Below are 14,657 nucleotides of genomic sequence, written 5' to 3' on the forward strand. Positions count from 1 at the left end.
GAGAACTGACACTTTTGTAGCTTAATGAGGCTTGAACAAGTTGAGTTCCTCAAGTGCCTACGCTTATCCCAATGTTGGGAAAGTTTCCACTTAATGATATTTAAATAATAATGTTTTTAATTGTATATTAAAATATTGAAGGCAAATTTACATTTGCAGTGTACAAACACAACATGAACATGAATTACATTTACTCTCATGGGTGTAATTTATGTTCATCCTGTTAAGTCTGTACACTGCAAATAAATATGTTCCTTCTCATTACATATTTGAATATAACATTCATAACATTATTTAAATATTATAAAGTGGTAAGTATCTCAACATTGGATATGCATAGGCACATAAGGAACTCAAGCCTTATTAACCCTTTGACACGTGTTAACAAACGGGTGTGATCCTTCTAAAGGGGTCTCTGCAACGTACACTCAAACCAGTGAGATTAGAACGCTTATTTAGAACGTCCAGTTTTGATTGACCCAACAGTTAGCGTCTGAACTGGTCGGACTGTTTTTTCACAAAAACATTTGGCACAAACACAGCCCTTACAAACGTCTGTCCTGAATGTGACCAGTTTATTTTTGGATGCAATGTTCAGACATTCACAGAAATAGCAACAGCATAACATAGTCATCCAAACCGGTAAATGTAGGCTACGTTAGTCCTAGCACTAACTGAGGAAACGTAACACAAGCGGTCATATGTAGCTAACTCTTGGCTGACAGAAACCACAATATGAATTAGCTAATAGCAACTACTACACTGCTCAAAAAAATAAAGGGAACACTAAAATAACACATCCTAGATCTGAATGAATGAAATATTTTTATTAAATACTTTTTTCTTTACATAGTTGAATGTGCTGACAACAAAATCACACAAAAATGATCAATGGAAATCAAAATTTATCGATCCATGGAGGTCTGGATTTGGAGACACTCAAAATTAAAGTGGAAAACCACACTACAGGCTGAGCCAACTTTGATGTAATGTCCTTAAAACAAGTCAAAATGAGGCTTAGTAGTGTGTGTGGCCTCCACGTGCTTGTATGACCTCCCTACAATGCCTGGGCATGCTTCTGATGAGGTGGCGGATGGTCTCCTGAGGGATCTCCTCCCAGACCTGGACAAGAGCGAGACATGATGCCCCAGATGTGCTCAATTAGATTCAGGTCTGGGGAGCGGGCAGGCCAGTCCATAGCATCAATGCCTTCCTCTTGCAGGAACTGCTGACACACTCCAGCCACATGAGGTTTAGCATTAGGAGGATCCCAGGGCCAACCGCACCAGCATATGGTCTCACAAGGGGTCTGAGGATCTCATCTTGGTACCTAATGGCAGTCAGGCTACCTCTAGCGAGCACAAGAAGGGCTGTGCGGCCCCCCAAAGAAATGCCACCCCACACCATGACTGACCCCCCGCCAAACCGGTCATGCCGGAGGATGTTGCAGGCAGCAGAACGTTCTCCACAGCGTCTCCAGACTGTCACATGTGCTCAGTGTGAACCTGCTTTCATCTGTGAAGAGCACAGGGCGCCAGTGGCGAATTTGCCAATCTTGGTGTTCTCTGGCAAAGGCCAAATGTCCTGCACGGTGTTGGGCTGTAAGCACAACGCCCACCTGTGGACGTCGGGCCCTCATACCACCCTCAAACCTTCTTGCCACAGCTTGCATTGATGTGCCATCCTGGATGAGCTGCACTACCTGAGCCACTTGTGTGGGTTGTAGACTCTGTCTCATGCTACCACTAGAGTGAAAGCACCGCCAGCATTCAAAAGTGACCAAAACATCAGCCAGGAAGCATAGGAACTGAGAAGTGGTCTGTAGTCACCACCTACAGAACCACTCCTTTATTGGGGGTGTCTTGCTAAATGCCTATAATTTCCACCTGTTGTCTATTCCATTTGCACAACAGCATGTGAAATGTAATGTGCTGCTCCAGTTTCAACTGTTCTGCCTTATTATTATTTGACCATGCTGGTCATTTATGAACATTTGAACATCTTGGTCATTTTCTGTTATAATCTCTACCCGGCACAGCCAGAAGAGGACTGGCCACCCCACATAGCCCGGTTCCTCTCTAGGTTTCTTCCTAGGTTTTGGCCTTTCTAGGGAGTTTTTCCTAGCCACCGTGCTTTTACACCTGCATTGTTTGCTGTTTGGGGTTTTAGGCTGGGTTTCTGTACAGCACTTTGAGATATCAGCTGATGTACGAAGGGCTATATAAATAAATTTGATTTGATTTGATTTGATATTGTCAATCAGTGTTGCTTCCTAAGTGGACAGTTTGATTTCACAGAAGTGTGATTGACTTGTAGTTACATTGTGTTGTTTAAGTGTTCCCTTTATGTTTTTGAGCAGTGTATTTACAACTGATCTAAATAATTGAGTAAAACACTCTCAAAAAATGTAGAGTAATCCGACAATGGGTAGTTTGGGTGCGCAACCATGGCTGATTTTTCGCATCAACCAAAGATGAGAAGAGGAGACAAGATGAGTTTTGTCTGTTTGCAGTATGTATATTGAAGGGGGTGTGTCGTCGACGATCATTCCCTTCCGGAAGTTTACTCGAAAGATGAGTGAACCATTCCTTCACCTCATTATAACATCTTTGGTCTGACATATGATTCTGTGACACCCAGAATGCAGTGTATAATGTCAGCAAAAATGTCTTCACACATAGCTGGCAAATAACTTAGCATTAGCTCATCATAATCAGTACAACCTATTCTACAGGGGCCTCCCAACTGGCACACTGGTCTAAGGGGGCTAGGGTTCAGCGTCGTCCAGGTTAGGGGAGGGTTTGGCCGGGGGGGCTTTACTTGGCTCATCGTGCTCTAGCTACTCCTTATGGCAGCCTGGGTGCCCCCAGGCTGACTTCAGTTGTCAGTTGAAAAGTGTTTCCTCTGACACTTCGGTGCAGCTGGCTTCCAGGTTAAGTGGGTAGGTGTTAAGAAGCGCGGTTTGGCGCATCATGTTTCAGAGGGAGCATGACTCGACCTTCGCCTCTCCAGAGCCCGTTGGGGAGTTGCAGCTGAGAGACAAGTTCACGAAAAAAAAGAGTAAAATACAAAAATATGTATGCAATAATCACCAGTACTTGAACGTGAATAAAATGGACATTATGCTCCATACATACAGTGCCTTGCGAAAGTATTCGGCCCCCTTGAACTTTGCGACCTTTTGCCACATTTCAGGCTTCAAACATAAAGATATAAAACTGTATTTTTTTCTGAAGAATCAACAACAAGTGGGACACAATCATGAAGTGGAACGACATTTATTGGATATTTCAAACTTTTTTAACAAATCAAAAACTGAAAAATTGGGCGTGCAAAATTATTCAGCCCCTTTACTTTCAGTGCTGCAAAATCTCTCCAGAAGTTCAGTGAGGATCTCTGAATGATCCAATGTTGACCTAAATGACTAATGATGATAAATACAATCCACCTGTGTGTAATCAAGTCTCCGTATAAATGCACCTGCACTGTGATAGTCTCAGAGGTCCGTTAAAAGCGCAGAGAGCATCATGAAGAACAAGGAACACACCAGGCAGGTCCGAGATACTGTTGTGAAGAAGTTTAAAGCCGGATTTGGATACAAAAAGATTTCCCAAGCTTTAAACATCCCAAGGAGCACTGTGCAAGCGATAATATTGTAATGGAAGGAGTATCAGACCACTGCAAATCTACCAAGACCTGGCCGTCCCTCTAAACTTTCAGCTCATACAAGGAGAAGACTGATCAGAGATGCAGCCAAGAGGCCCATTATCACTCTGGATGAACTGCAGAGATCTACAGCTGAGGTGGGAGACTCTGTCCATAGGACAACAATCAGTCGTATATTGCACAAATCTGGCCTTTACGGAAGAGTGGCAAGAAGAAAGCCATTTCTTAAAGATATCCATAAAAAGTGTCATTTAAAATTTGCCACAAGCCACCTGGGAGACACACCAAACATGTGGAAGAAGGTGCTCTGGTCAGATGAAACCACAATTTAACTTTTTGGCAACAATGCAAAACGTTATGTTTGGCGTAAAAGCAACACAGGTCATCACCCTGAACACACTATCCCCACTGTCAAACATGGTGGTGGCAGCATCATGGTTTGGGCCTGCTTTTCTTCAGCAGGGACAGGGAATATGGTTAAAATTGATGGGAAGATGGATGGAGCCAAATACAGGACCATTCTGGAAGAAAACCTGATGGAGTCTGCAAAAGACCTGAGACTGGGACGGAGATTTGTCTTCCAACAAGACAATGATCCAAAACATAAAGCAAAATCTACAATGGAATGGTTCAAAAATAAACATATCCAGGTGTTAGAATGGCCAAGTCATACATACTGTACATACATACATACATACATACATACATACATACATACATACATACATACATACATACATACATACATACATACATACATACATACATACATACATACATACATACATACATACATACATACATACATACATACATACATACATACATACATACATACATACATACGGTATGCTACAGTTGTCACGACTTCCTCTGAAGTTGGCTACCCTGCCTGTTCGGGTGGTGCTCAGCAGTGGTCGTCACCGTCCTACTAGCCGCTACCGATCAATTTTTCGTTTGTCTGTAGGTTAGTTAGTTTCACCTGTGTGTATTTTGGTTTAATTAGCTTCCCTATATGTAGTAGTTTGACCCGCCCTTGATTTGTGCGGGATTGTCTTTTGTTACGTGTGTACATATTAGGTCATAGTGTATTTTATTTTCTATACTGGACACCCTGTGGTTTTGGGTTGTCTGGTATAGTGTCCTGCGCCCTGTATTGTATTGGGCTTATCAGTTGGGTGTGCAATAGTAAAGCACTTACTCTCTCTCTGCGTCTGATTCCTGCACACACACCTAGTGTCATGTTTTGTCATTTATTATCATGTCTTGTCCCTGTGCTCCCCATTCTATTCGTTTCCCTCTGCTGGTCTTATTAGGTTCTTTCCTCTTTCTATCCCCTCTCTCCCCTCCCTCTCTCACTCTCTCGCTCTCTCTTCTCTCTATCGTTCCGTTCCTGCTCCCAGCTGTTCCTATTCCCCTAATCATCATTTAGCCTTCCCACACCTGTTCCCGATCCTTTTCCCTGATTAGAGTCCCTATTTCTCTCCTTGTTATTCGTTTCTGCCCTGTCGGTTCCTTGTCTAGAATTCACCGTGCTGTGTTTGTGTATCGCCCTGTCGTGTCGTGTTTTCCTCAGATGCTGCGTGGTGAGCAGGTGTCTGAGTCTGTCTGGTTCAAGTGCCTTCCCGAGGCAACCTGCTGTTCACCTGCTGTTCAAGATCGAGTCTCCAGTTGTCCTCGTCATTTCGAGTGAAAGTTGTGTTTTTTTGATTGTATTTACTTTACTGGATTAAAGACTCTGTTTTCGCCAAGTCGCTTTTGGGTCCTCTTTCACCTGCATGACACCTAGTCCCGCGTGACAACAGTAGAAATGACAACACAATATACAGAAAATAAGGCACTTACTTTGATAGGAACGCACAAAGTTATTATTTGTAAGGAAAACAACAAAGGCAATGCGAGTGCCAACCAGAAAATGTGACACGGGGGGGAAGTATGTGCAAAGACCACGCAAATGTCTGCATACTTGATCTGCGGAAACATTGGGGAAGTCCTTGGTCTCTCCCCAAGAGTAGTTTGTCTGGCTCAGTAAAGCCTAAAACATATTGTCCGCAACAGTGAAATGGGCTACTTCTATGTGAATTAACGAGGAGACGGAGCACACCACAATTCAAACTGTTGTCAGAAAATAAAAACTTGTTCAAAAATTTGTTGAAACATAGCCTCTAGATAATTAGCAGGCAGCGCGGGTTAACTATCCTGTTGTGTAACAATCACATTTTGGAACAGTGAGTGCATTCTGACATCACGTGCATAAATCAACCATTAGAGATATTAGGACAAATATGTCAGTACTCAACCTTCCCCAATGTGTATTCTGGTCCAACAGGCTAAGCGCTACAAACCGTTCAAACATAATAGGTCCTCTTCTTACTACCGTGTTCCCCCCAGTGTGTCTGATTGTGCATCCCAAATAGCATCCTATTCCCTATATAGCGCACTACTTTCCCCATCTATAGTCACTATACAGGAAACAGGGTGCCATTTGGGATGCATCCCAGATCCATAAGTTGCCCATTAGTCAGTTTGGTCCCTCGTTAAATGGTAATTGAGAGGCCCAAACAGAGGCTACTGTCATTCACATACGTTGGAATGCAGACACACACACACAGACCCGGCTTTCTCCACAGAGATTCTTTAAATTCTCCCCGAAATACAAAAATTCACTAGCAACCAATCAGTCGCCCTAATGACGAGAAAAGCAGTTGTGTTTCCTGTCATTCTATTCCCATAAATGGATTTCTCTGGGAAGGGGGTGGTGCTGGAGGAAATGTACTTTAGCACTGTGTCCATTATGGGGTGACTCTCTGGGTAGCTGCGTGGCGGCTTTCAAGTAACACTACAGATACACTGCATTGTGGCATTTTATTAGATGCAACTGGGGGTACTTTCATGACACATTGAAGGAACCTGTGAAGCAAGCGGATATAGTGTATGGCGGATACGTCAATTGCTCGAATATTGTGCATTTGGTGATAGCCCAATGAAACACTTAAAAACCACAGGAGTTGAATTCATCATTCTATATGTCAATGGAAAGTTGGTGTATAGTCAACAGTGTGTTTCAATTGGACCTCTATGTATTTACCTTATAGGTAAAGGTGTTCCGACCTATCGCAAGGACCAATTCATCTGGCCCCTAGTGAATGGAGGGCCTGGTCGACAGTGTGTTGAAAGCTGACAGCTTGCAGGAGGGGTGGCAGGAGAAAGTGAATGGCTACTGAATCAATACTTGGTAGCAAAGTCCACATTCTATGTAGAGTGCTGTATGTGTATTGTAATAAACCCGGGGCTGTATCAATCATCTCAGAGTAGGACTGCTGATCTAGGATCAGGTCCCCCCTCCATCCACGTAATCTTATTAATTGTGATCTAAAAGACAAAACTGCTCTGGCCCTCAGGGATGCCAAGTTCGAATTCTATTTCAAAACCTAATTTTACCCACCCAAGACGGTGTATCCCGTTGTTCTGCATTTCAAAACACATTTCTATGAGTATTATTCTAGTTTTAAAAGTGCGCCTAGCCTGAAATTGTGAATCACATCAAATGGACACCTTGGTCTGGCACCAGCATGTGGATTCGTAAGTCTTCTAAAAGGAAAATCTAAGTGAAAATAGAATGGAACCCTTGAAAAGGTTTCATTACTGAATCATTCGTTTTACCTCACTCACACATGCCCTCTGATACAGGGGTCTCTCTGTGCTAGTTCTCCCGAAGTCAGGCTGAACCTAAACCGCAGACCCCCCCCCGAATTCAGGAGTGGTCTTGTTGACCAACACTCTCCCTTTCTTGGCATTGGAACACACCCGTGTGTGTGTGTGTGCAGGCCTGTGTGTGCAGGCCTGTGTGTGCAGGCCTGTGTGTGCAGGCCTGTGTGCGCAGGCCTGTGTGCGCAGGCCTGTGTGTGCAGTATAATGCTCTGTCTGGGACTGGTACTGAACCACACACCCAACTGTCCCATACATCCCTTAGAGGCTTCAAAAGTCAGCACAAGCTGCAGCGGGCTCAAAACAAAGCAGCACTCCTTGCCCTTAACTGCACACCCAGAACTAACATCAACAACATGCATGAAAGTCTTTCATGGTTGAGGGTTGAAGAGAAATTGACTACCTCTCTTCTAGATTTTTTCTTCAAGAAGCATTTTGTGAGTTGAAAATGCCTAACCACTTGTATAATCTATTTGCATACACTTTGAACAGACATGCAAACCCCACCAGAAACGCCACTATGGTTTTCTTCACGGTACGCAAAACAAAAACAGATTTAATGTGTCGCTCAGTTGTGTATAGAGCCATGTCATGGTGGAATGCTCTGCCACCAGAGGTTAGAAGTTTAGCTTGAAAAAAAAACAGATAAAAAAAAAACATATTGTATCACTCTCCTATAATTGAACTGTGTATAAGAATATGAATATACAAATAGTGTGTAAATAGTATATTTGTTGTGTCTTGGTATCTTTCCAATATATACCTATTATCTTTTATATACAGTGAGCTCCAAAATGATTGGGACAGTGACAAATGTTTTGTTGTTTTGGATCTGTACTCCAGCACTTTGGATTGGAAATGTTACAATGACTATGAGGTGCAAACAGCTTTAATTTTAGGGTATTTTCATCCATATCGGTTGAACCGTTTAGAAATTACAGCACTTTTTGTACATGATCCACTAAACTGGGGGACTAAAAGTGTTAGGACGAATTTACTTACAGTGGGGAGAACAAGTATTTGATACACTGCCGATTTTGCAGGTTCTCCTACTTACAAAGCATGTAGAGGTCTGTAGTTTTTAATCATAGGTACACTTCAACTGTGAGAGACGGAATCTAAAAAAAAATCTAGAAAATCACATTGTATGATTTTTTAAGTAATTAATTTGCATTTTATTGTATGACATAAGTATTTGATACATCAGAAAAGCAGAACTTAACATTTGGTACAGAAATCTTTGTATGCAATTACAGAGATCATACGTTTCCTGTAGTTCTTGACCAGGTTTGCACACACTGCAGGAGGGATTTTGGCCCACTCCTCCATACAGACCTTCTCCAGATCCTTCAGGTTTCGGGGCAGTCGGTGGGCAATACGGACTTTCAGCTCCAACCTCCGTGTCTTTGGGGGACGCAGAGTAGGTGAACGAAGGATCTCTGCATGTGTGGTTCCCACCGTGAAGCATGAAGGAGGTGGTGTGATGGTGTGGAGGTGCTTTGCTGGTGACACTGTCAGTTATTTATTTAGAATTCAAGGCACACTTAACCAGCATGTCTACCACAGCATTCTGCAGCAATACACCATCCCATCTGGTTTGCGTTTAGTGGGACGATCATTTGTTTTTCAATAGGACAATGACCCAAAACACACTTCCAGGCTGTGTAAGGGCTTTTTGACCGAGAAGGAGAGTGATGGAGTGCTGCATCAGATTACCTCCACTACCCAATTGAGATGGTTTGGGATGAGTTGGACTGTAGAGTGAAGGAAAAGCAGCCAACAAGTGCTGAGCATATGTGGGAACTCCTTCAAGACTGTTGGAAAAGCATTCCTCGTGAAGCTATTTGATTGAATGCCAAGTGTGTGCAAAGCTGTCATCTAGGCAAAGTGTGGCTACATTGAAGAATGTCAAATAGAAAATATATTTTGATTTGTTTAACACTTTGTTGGTTACTACATGAGTCCATATGTATTATTTCATAGTTTTGATGTCTTCGCTATTATTCTAAAATGTCAAAAATATTAAAAATAAAGAAAAACCCTTGAATGACTAGGTGTGTCCAAACCTTTGACTGGTACTGTATATTCTTATGTATTTACATGTTTTATGAGGACCCCAGGAAGAGTAGCTGTTGCACGTGTAGAAGCTAAATGGGAATCCTAATAAACTAAACTAAACACAATTCCATTTCGGATACTCAACTAAGTACGTTACACAAGTTTAAGCCTGTTGGGAGACCTTAACAGCAGGAGTCACAGGGGACAATCCTATTACTCTACCACTACAAAAGCCTTGCCTTCTCTCAGAGGTACCTTTTTGGATCGTCTGCTAGTGACTGAAATGTAAATGCAATGAGTCCAACGGCTTCTATAAATATAGAAGCTAAGTGGTGTTAGCAAAAAAACACTTCCAAACGAGAGTCTTAAAATGTCATCATGATTATTTGATTAGAGCAATACCCGAGTCTGTACTATAATGTGGTAGAATGGTAAACGTGTTATTAGCCAATTCAATTTGGGCTAGCGACTGATATAGAGACGAGAGCGTGAGTATAGACAGTGATCGGGAGGCTGTCAGCCTGCGATTGCAACAGCTGCCTCCACACATATTTCCGAGAGACTGCATTAGCCCCGAGGCTAAAGACCAGACAAAGTGAGCTTCAACAAATCATTAGCAAAAAAAAGTTAAAATAATCACAAAGTGTTCATTGTGAAGTTAAATCAAGCTAAATCAAAGATGTTATGTGGTGCATTTTGCATTTGTGGTCATCAGACACGCGCACACTCACACACACACACCCCTATGTATCATTCAGGGCCACAGAGGGCCACAGAGGACCCACGTCCCACTCAGTCAAGAGAGGGCAATAGATAACTGAAGTGGAAATATGTTCATTCTCACTGCTGCTGAGTTAAATCAGGTTATGGCTTTGTGTTGTTATTTGTATAGCCTATGTGGAAAACACAAGACCATGACAACACAAATGTAAGGTCAACGACGATGCTATAGCGATGGTTAAACTTTTTCACCACACTCTGCACATTAACCTGGAGCCAAATCCATGTTACGGGTGCATCTAATAGTGCTGAGATAATTTGTAACAAGCATACAAACAGGTGGCTTTTCAATGGCACTTAAACCTCCAAATCCTAGATTAAGACTGACAACAGGTCTTCGCTGGACTCCTAGGCCGATTTAACTCGGCTCTCCCGATTCGAGACGTTGTAAATTTGTTTTAGTTTTTATACGACAAATAATGAACTTAGTTTGGGTATTAATAGTTTGACGCGGGGAGCGTCACGGGCTTCGCAGGGAACACGATACACAATGGAGAGCCATTGGGGAGACGGATGTGTGTTTAAAGTACCTTGCTACAGAACCAGTCTGACAGTCCAAGAGTTTTGAATGCATACTACTGGTAGAAAATCAGGGCTAGAGTGAATACGGCCCATAGCATTAGAATACGGTACTGCTTTCAACCAAGAAGAGGTGACTCACACACTTTCTTACAGGGGAGAAGAGACTCACAGGGAAACAAGCTCAGGTTCCAAACAGAGTTCCTCCTCATCCCCAGTCACAGGCTAAAACGTAGACGGAGAGGAGAGAGCGAGAGTAGATGATGGTGCAAATCCACTGATGGCATATGCAAGCAGAATTAGAATAGCTCTTGGATGACTTGAGGGCAGTGGAGGAGGAGAGGGAGGGAGGGAGGGAGGTCAGGGCATGCTGGGGTAGCAATCAGAGAAGAGCCCTTAGCCCCTTAAACTGTTGTTCTCTCCCCTCCCAGAGCAGTTGTTGTCGGGTTGCAGGCACGTCAGCAGTGTTCCCTTGGCATGGCCAGCTGTCAGAATGCAAGCTAATCCTCCGAGGTATCCCCCCACCAAGCCAGGACATGGTATGACCCCCCCCCCCCTGCTGCCCCCGCCCCCACCACACTGTCTGTCTGTCTGTCTGTCTGTCTGTCTGTCTGTCTGTCTGTCTGTCTGTCTGTCTGTCTGTCTGTCTGTCTGTCTGTCTGTCTGTCTGTCTGTCTGTCTGTCTGTCTGTCTGTCTGTCTGTCTGTCTGTCTGTCTGTCTGTCTGTCTGTCTGTCTGTCTGTCTGTCTGTCTGTCTGTGGGGCACGTTAAAGGATTATTATGGGGCAAAAGGCTGGCACAGACACACATTTAGATTTGTTAGCATAGACATACAGTACAGACAGACAAACACACACACTCCCTCAAATACAACACAGATAGATCTACCGCCAAAAACACGCCCACGCTCACACACAAAAAAAAACACTTAAATCCTGCCTGGTTTTGAGAGGTGTACAGTAAATATTAAAATGGTAAACCAATCCATCCTACAAGGTAGCCACTGTCCCATGTTGCCACGAACATTGCATAGGGAAAGGAAGGCCTTGGGCACTAATTTAGCTAATCGTAGCCTTTTCATTCACATAGGGCTAAAACCTGAAATCACCATCAACATCAGCAAAGTCTCAAGGGCTTGTCTCATCAAACTATTTCCCATGTCCCACAAGGAAAATGCGGCTTTTGTGTATTGAGTAACACCTGTGTTCCACTGTGCGTATAAATAGGCTCCGTCTTTGTTGTCGACTCAGTCTTTGACTGGAGCAACAGTCTTACAGCTGTTGGGATTTCTATCAAATTAAAGTTAATCATATTAACAAATCTCCTCTCCGGCCCTCATGGACTTGGCGAGATGTGAGGAATGTCATAGATGGACTTGCGTCTCAAATGGCACCCTATTCCCTGGGTAGTGCACTACTTTTGACCAGGGCCCATAGGGAACAGAGGGCCATTTGGGACTCCTCCTTGGAAGAAAGGAATTCTTAAGCACTTTGTTTGCTGGCATTTATGCCACGATGTTGATGATAATGGGCTGAACTGGTCTTTACCTCTGAACTGCACTGAACAGTGTACAGCATCTCTGCTCAAATCGGTCTCTCTCTCTCCGATTCAACCCATCCCTAAATCCGTCACGCTGCTCTCTTTCTCTCCATCCGTTCACTGAAGGCTTCTCTTCAAAAAATAAGAAACGTCTATTTTGAAGGTATTTTCAAATTGTATTGAAAGATTTAGTATAGATATGAAGATGGGGAAATAGAGGAGATGGATACAGCAGAGAAAGTGAGTGGCAGAACAGGGGATCCAACCGCTTCTTCCAGGGGCATTTGTGGTCCGGAGACTGCAACACTACCACTTGGCTTCTCTATCGAGGTTCTAGATATGTAGTAGTATTAAACAGTTCATTAGTCAAGTGTGGTTTACTAGCACTCACAGCTGGTCCCTAGGCGACCACCATATATTAGCCAACCATGAGTATATTCAATTCTCGTGTGTGTGTGTGTGTGTGTGTGTGTGTGTGTGTGTGTGTGTGTGTGTGTGTGTGTGTGTGTGTGTGTGTGTGTGTGTGTGTGTGTGTGTGTGTGTGTGCGTGCGTGCGTGCGTGCGTGCGTGCGTGCGTGCGTGCGTGTGTGCGTGTGTTTTTACATGATTTATACCCCCTAAACCTTTTGTGTTAGTGATGACGCACGCACGCACGCACCACCTATTCACCATTTACCATAGATGGTTATTGATATGTAAGAATGCTGTTCATCGCTTACAGATCAGCATTTAACACCATAGTATCCTCCAAACTTGTCATTAAGCTCGAGACCCTGGTTCTCGACCCCGCCCTGTGCAACTGGGTCCTGCACTTTGACGGGCCGCCCCCAGGGGGTGAGGGTAGGAAACAAGATCTCCTTCCCGCTGATCCTCAACACTGGGGCCCCACAAGGGTGAGTTCTCAGCCCTCTCCTGTACTCCCTGTTCACCCATGACGGCGTGGCCATGGACCCCTCCAACTCAATCATCAAGTTTGCAGACGACACTACAGTGGTAGGCTTGATTACCAACAATGATGAGACTGCCTACAGGGAGGAAGTGAGGGCCCTCAGAGTGTGGTGTCAGGAAAATAACCTCACACTCAACGTCAACAAAACAAAGGAGAGGATTGTGGACTTCAGGAAACAGCAGAGGGAGCATCCCCCTATCCACATCGACGGGACAGTAGTGGAGATGGTGTAAAGTTTTAAGTTCCTCAGCGTACACATCACGGACAAAATGAAATGGTCCACCCACACAGACAGTGTGGTGAAGAAGGCCCAACAGCGTCTCTTCAACCTCAGGAATCTGAAGAAATGTGGCTTGTCATCGAAAACACTCACAAACTTTTACAGATGCACAATTGAGAGCATCCTGTCAGGCTGTATCACTGCCTGGTACGGCAACTGCTCCTACCACAACCATAAGGCTCTCCAGAGGGTAGTGAGGTCTACACAACGCATCACCGGGGGCAAACTACCTGCCCTCCGAACACCTACACCACCCGATGTCACAGGAAGGCAAAAAAGATCATCAAGGACAACCACCACTCGAGCCACTGCCTGTTCACCCCGCTACCATCCAGAAGGCGAGGTCAGTACAGGTGCATCAAAGCTGGGACCGAGAGACTGAAAAACAGCTTCTATCTCAAGGCCGTCAGACTGTTAAACAGCCATCACTAACATTGAGTGGCTGCTGCCAACTACTGACTCAATCTCTAGCCACTTTAATAATAAAACATTGGATGTAATAAATGTATCACTAGTCACTTTAAACAATGCCACTTTATATAATGTTTACATACCCTACATTACTAATCTCATATGTATATACTGTACTCTATACCATCTACTGCATCTTGCCTATGCCGCAAGGCCATCACCCATCCATATATCTATGTGTACATATTCTTATTCATTCCTTTACACTTGTGTGTATACGGTAGTCATTGTGAATTTGTTAGATTACTTGTTAGATATTACTGCACGGTCGGAACTAGAAGCGCAAGCATTTCTCTACACTCACATTAACATCTGCTAACCATGTGCATGTGACCAATAAAATTTTATTTTATTTGATAGTGTCTATTGAGTAGATAGTACAACAGTAAACCACTTGAAGGGACCGTTCAGCTATTTTACATATTTAGATGTCTGTTTCCTTATCTTGAAAGCAGTCACTTCTTGTCCGTAGACTGCTTTCCAAGGTAGTTAAATATCTAAATATGTCAAATCTAATAATATAATATTATGAATTACTAGTCACGATACAGTGAGCAGTGTATGAAACAACCTGGAGCGTCACAATAATTTATTCCCTAAGCTTTTCCTTGTACACGCCGGAGCTGTTTGCCTACCTAATCTGTTCTGTGTTTGTTTTACAGTCAGTTCAGTACCAGGGGTGCACAG

General features: G+C 43.6%; 1 protein-coding gene across 5 annotated transcripts in view; it reads right to left on the reverse strand.

The window, feature by feature from the left end:
- The window catches only part of LOC124039505 (transcription factor SOX-6-like), a 171,881-nt gene that overhangs the window by 99,182 nt on the left and 58,042 nt on the right, over window positions 1-14,657 (reverse strand). The gene's annotated exons all lie outside the window — the stretch shown is intronic.

This window comes from Oncorhynchus gorbuscha, linkage group LG01, assembly GCF_021184085.1.
Source record: "Oncorhynchus gorbuscha isolate QuinsamMale2020 ecotype Even-year linkage group LG01, OgorEven_v1.0, whole genome shotgun sequence".
In the NCBI taxonomy this organism is placed as follows: Eukaryota; Metazoa; Chordata; class Actinopteri; order Salmoniformes; family Salmonidae; genus Oncorhynchus; species Oncorhynchus gorbuscha.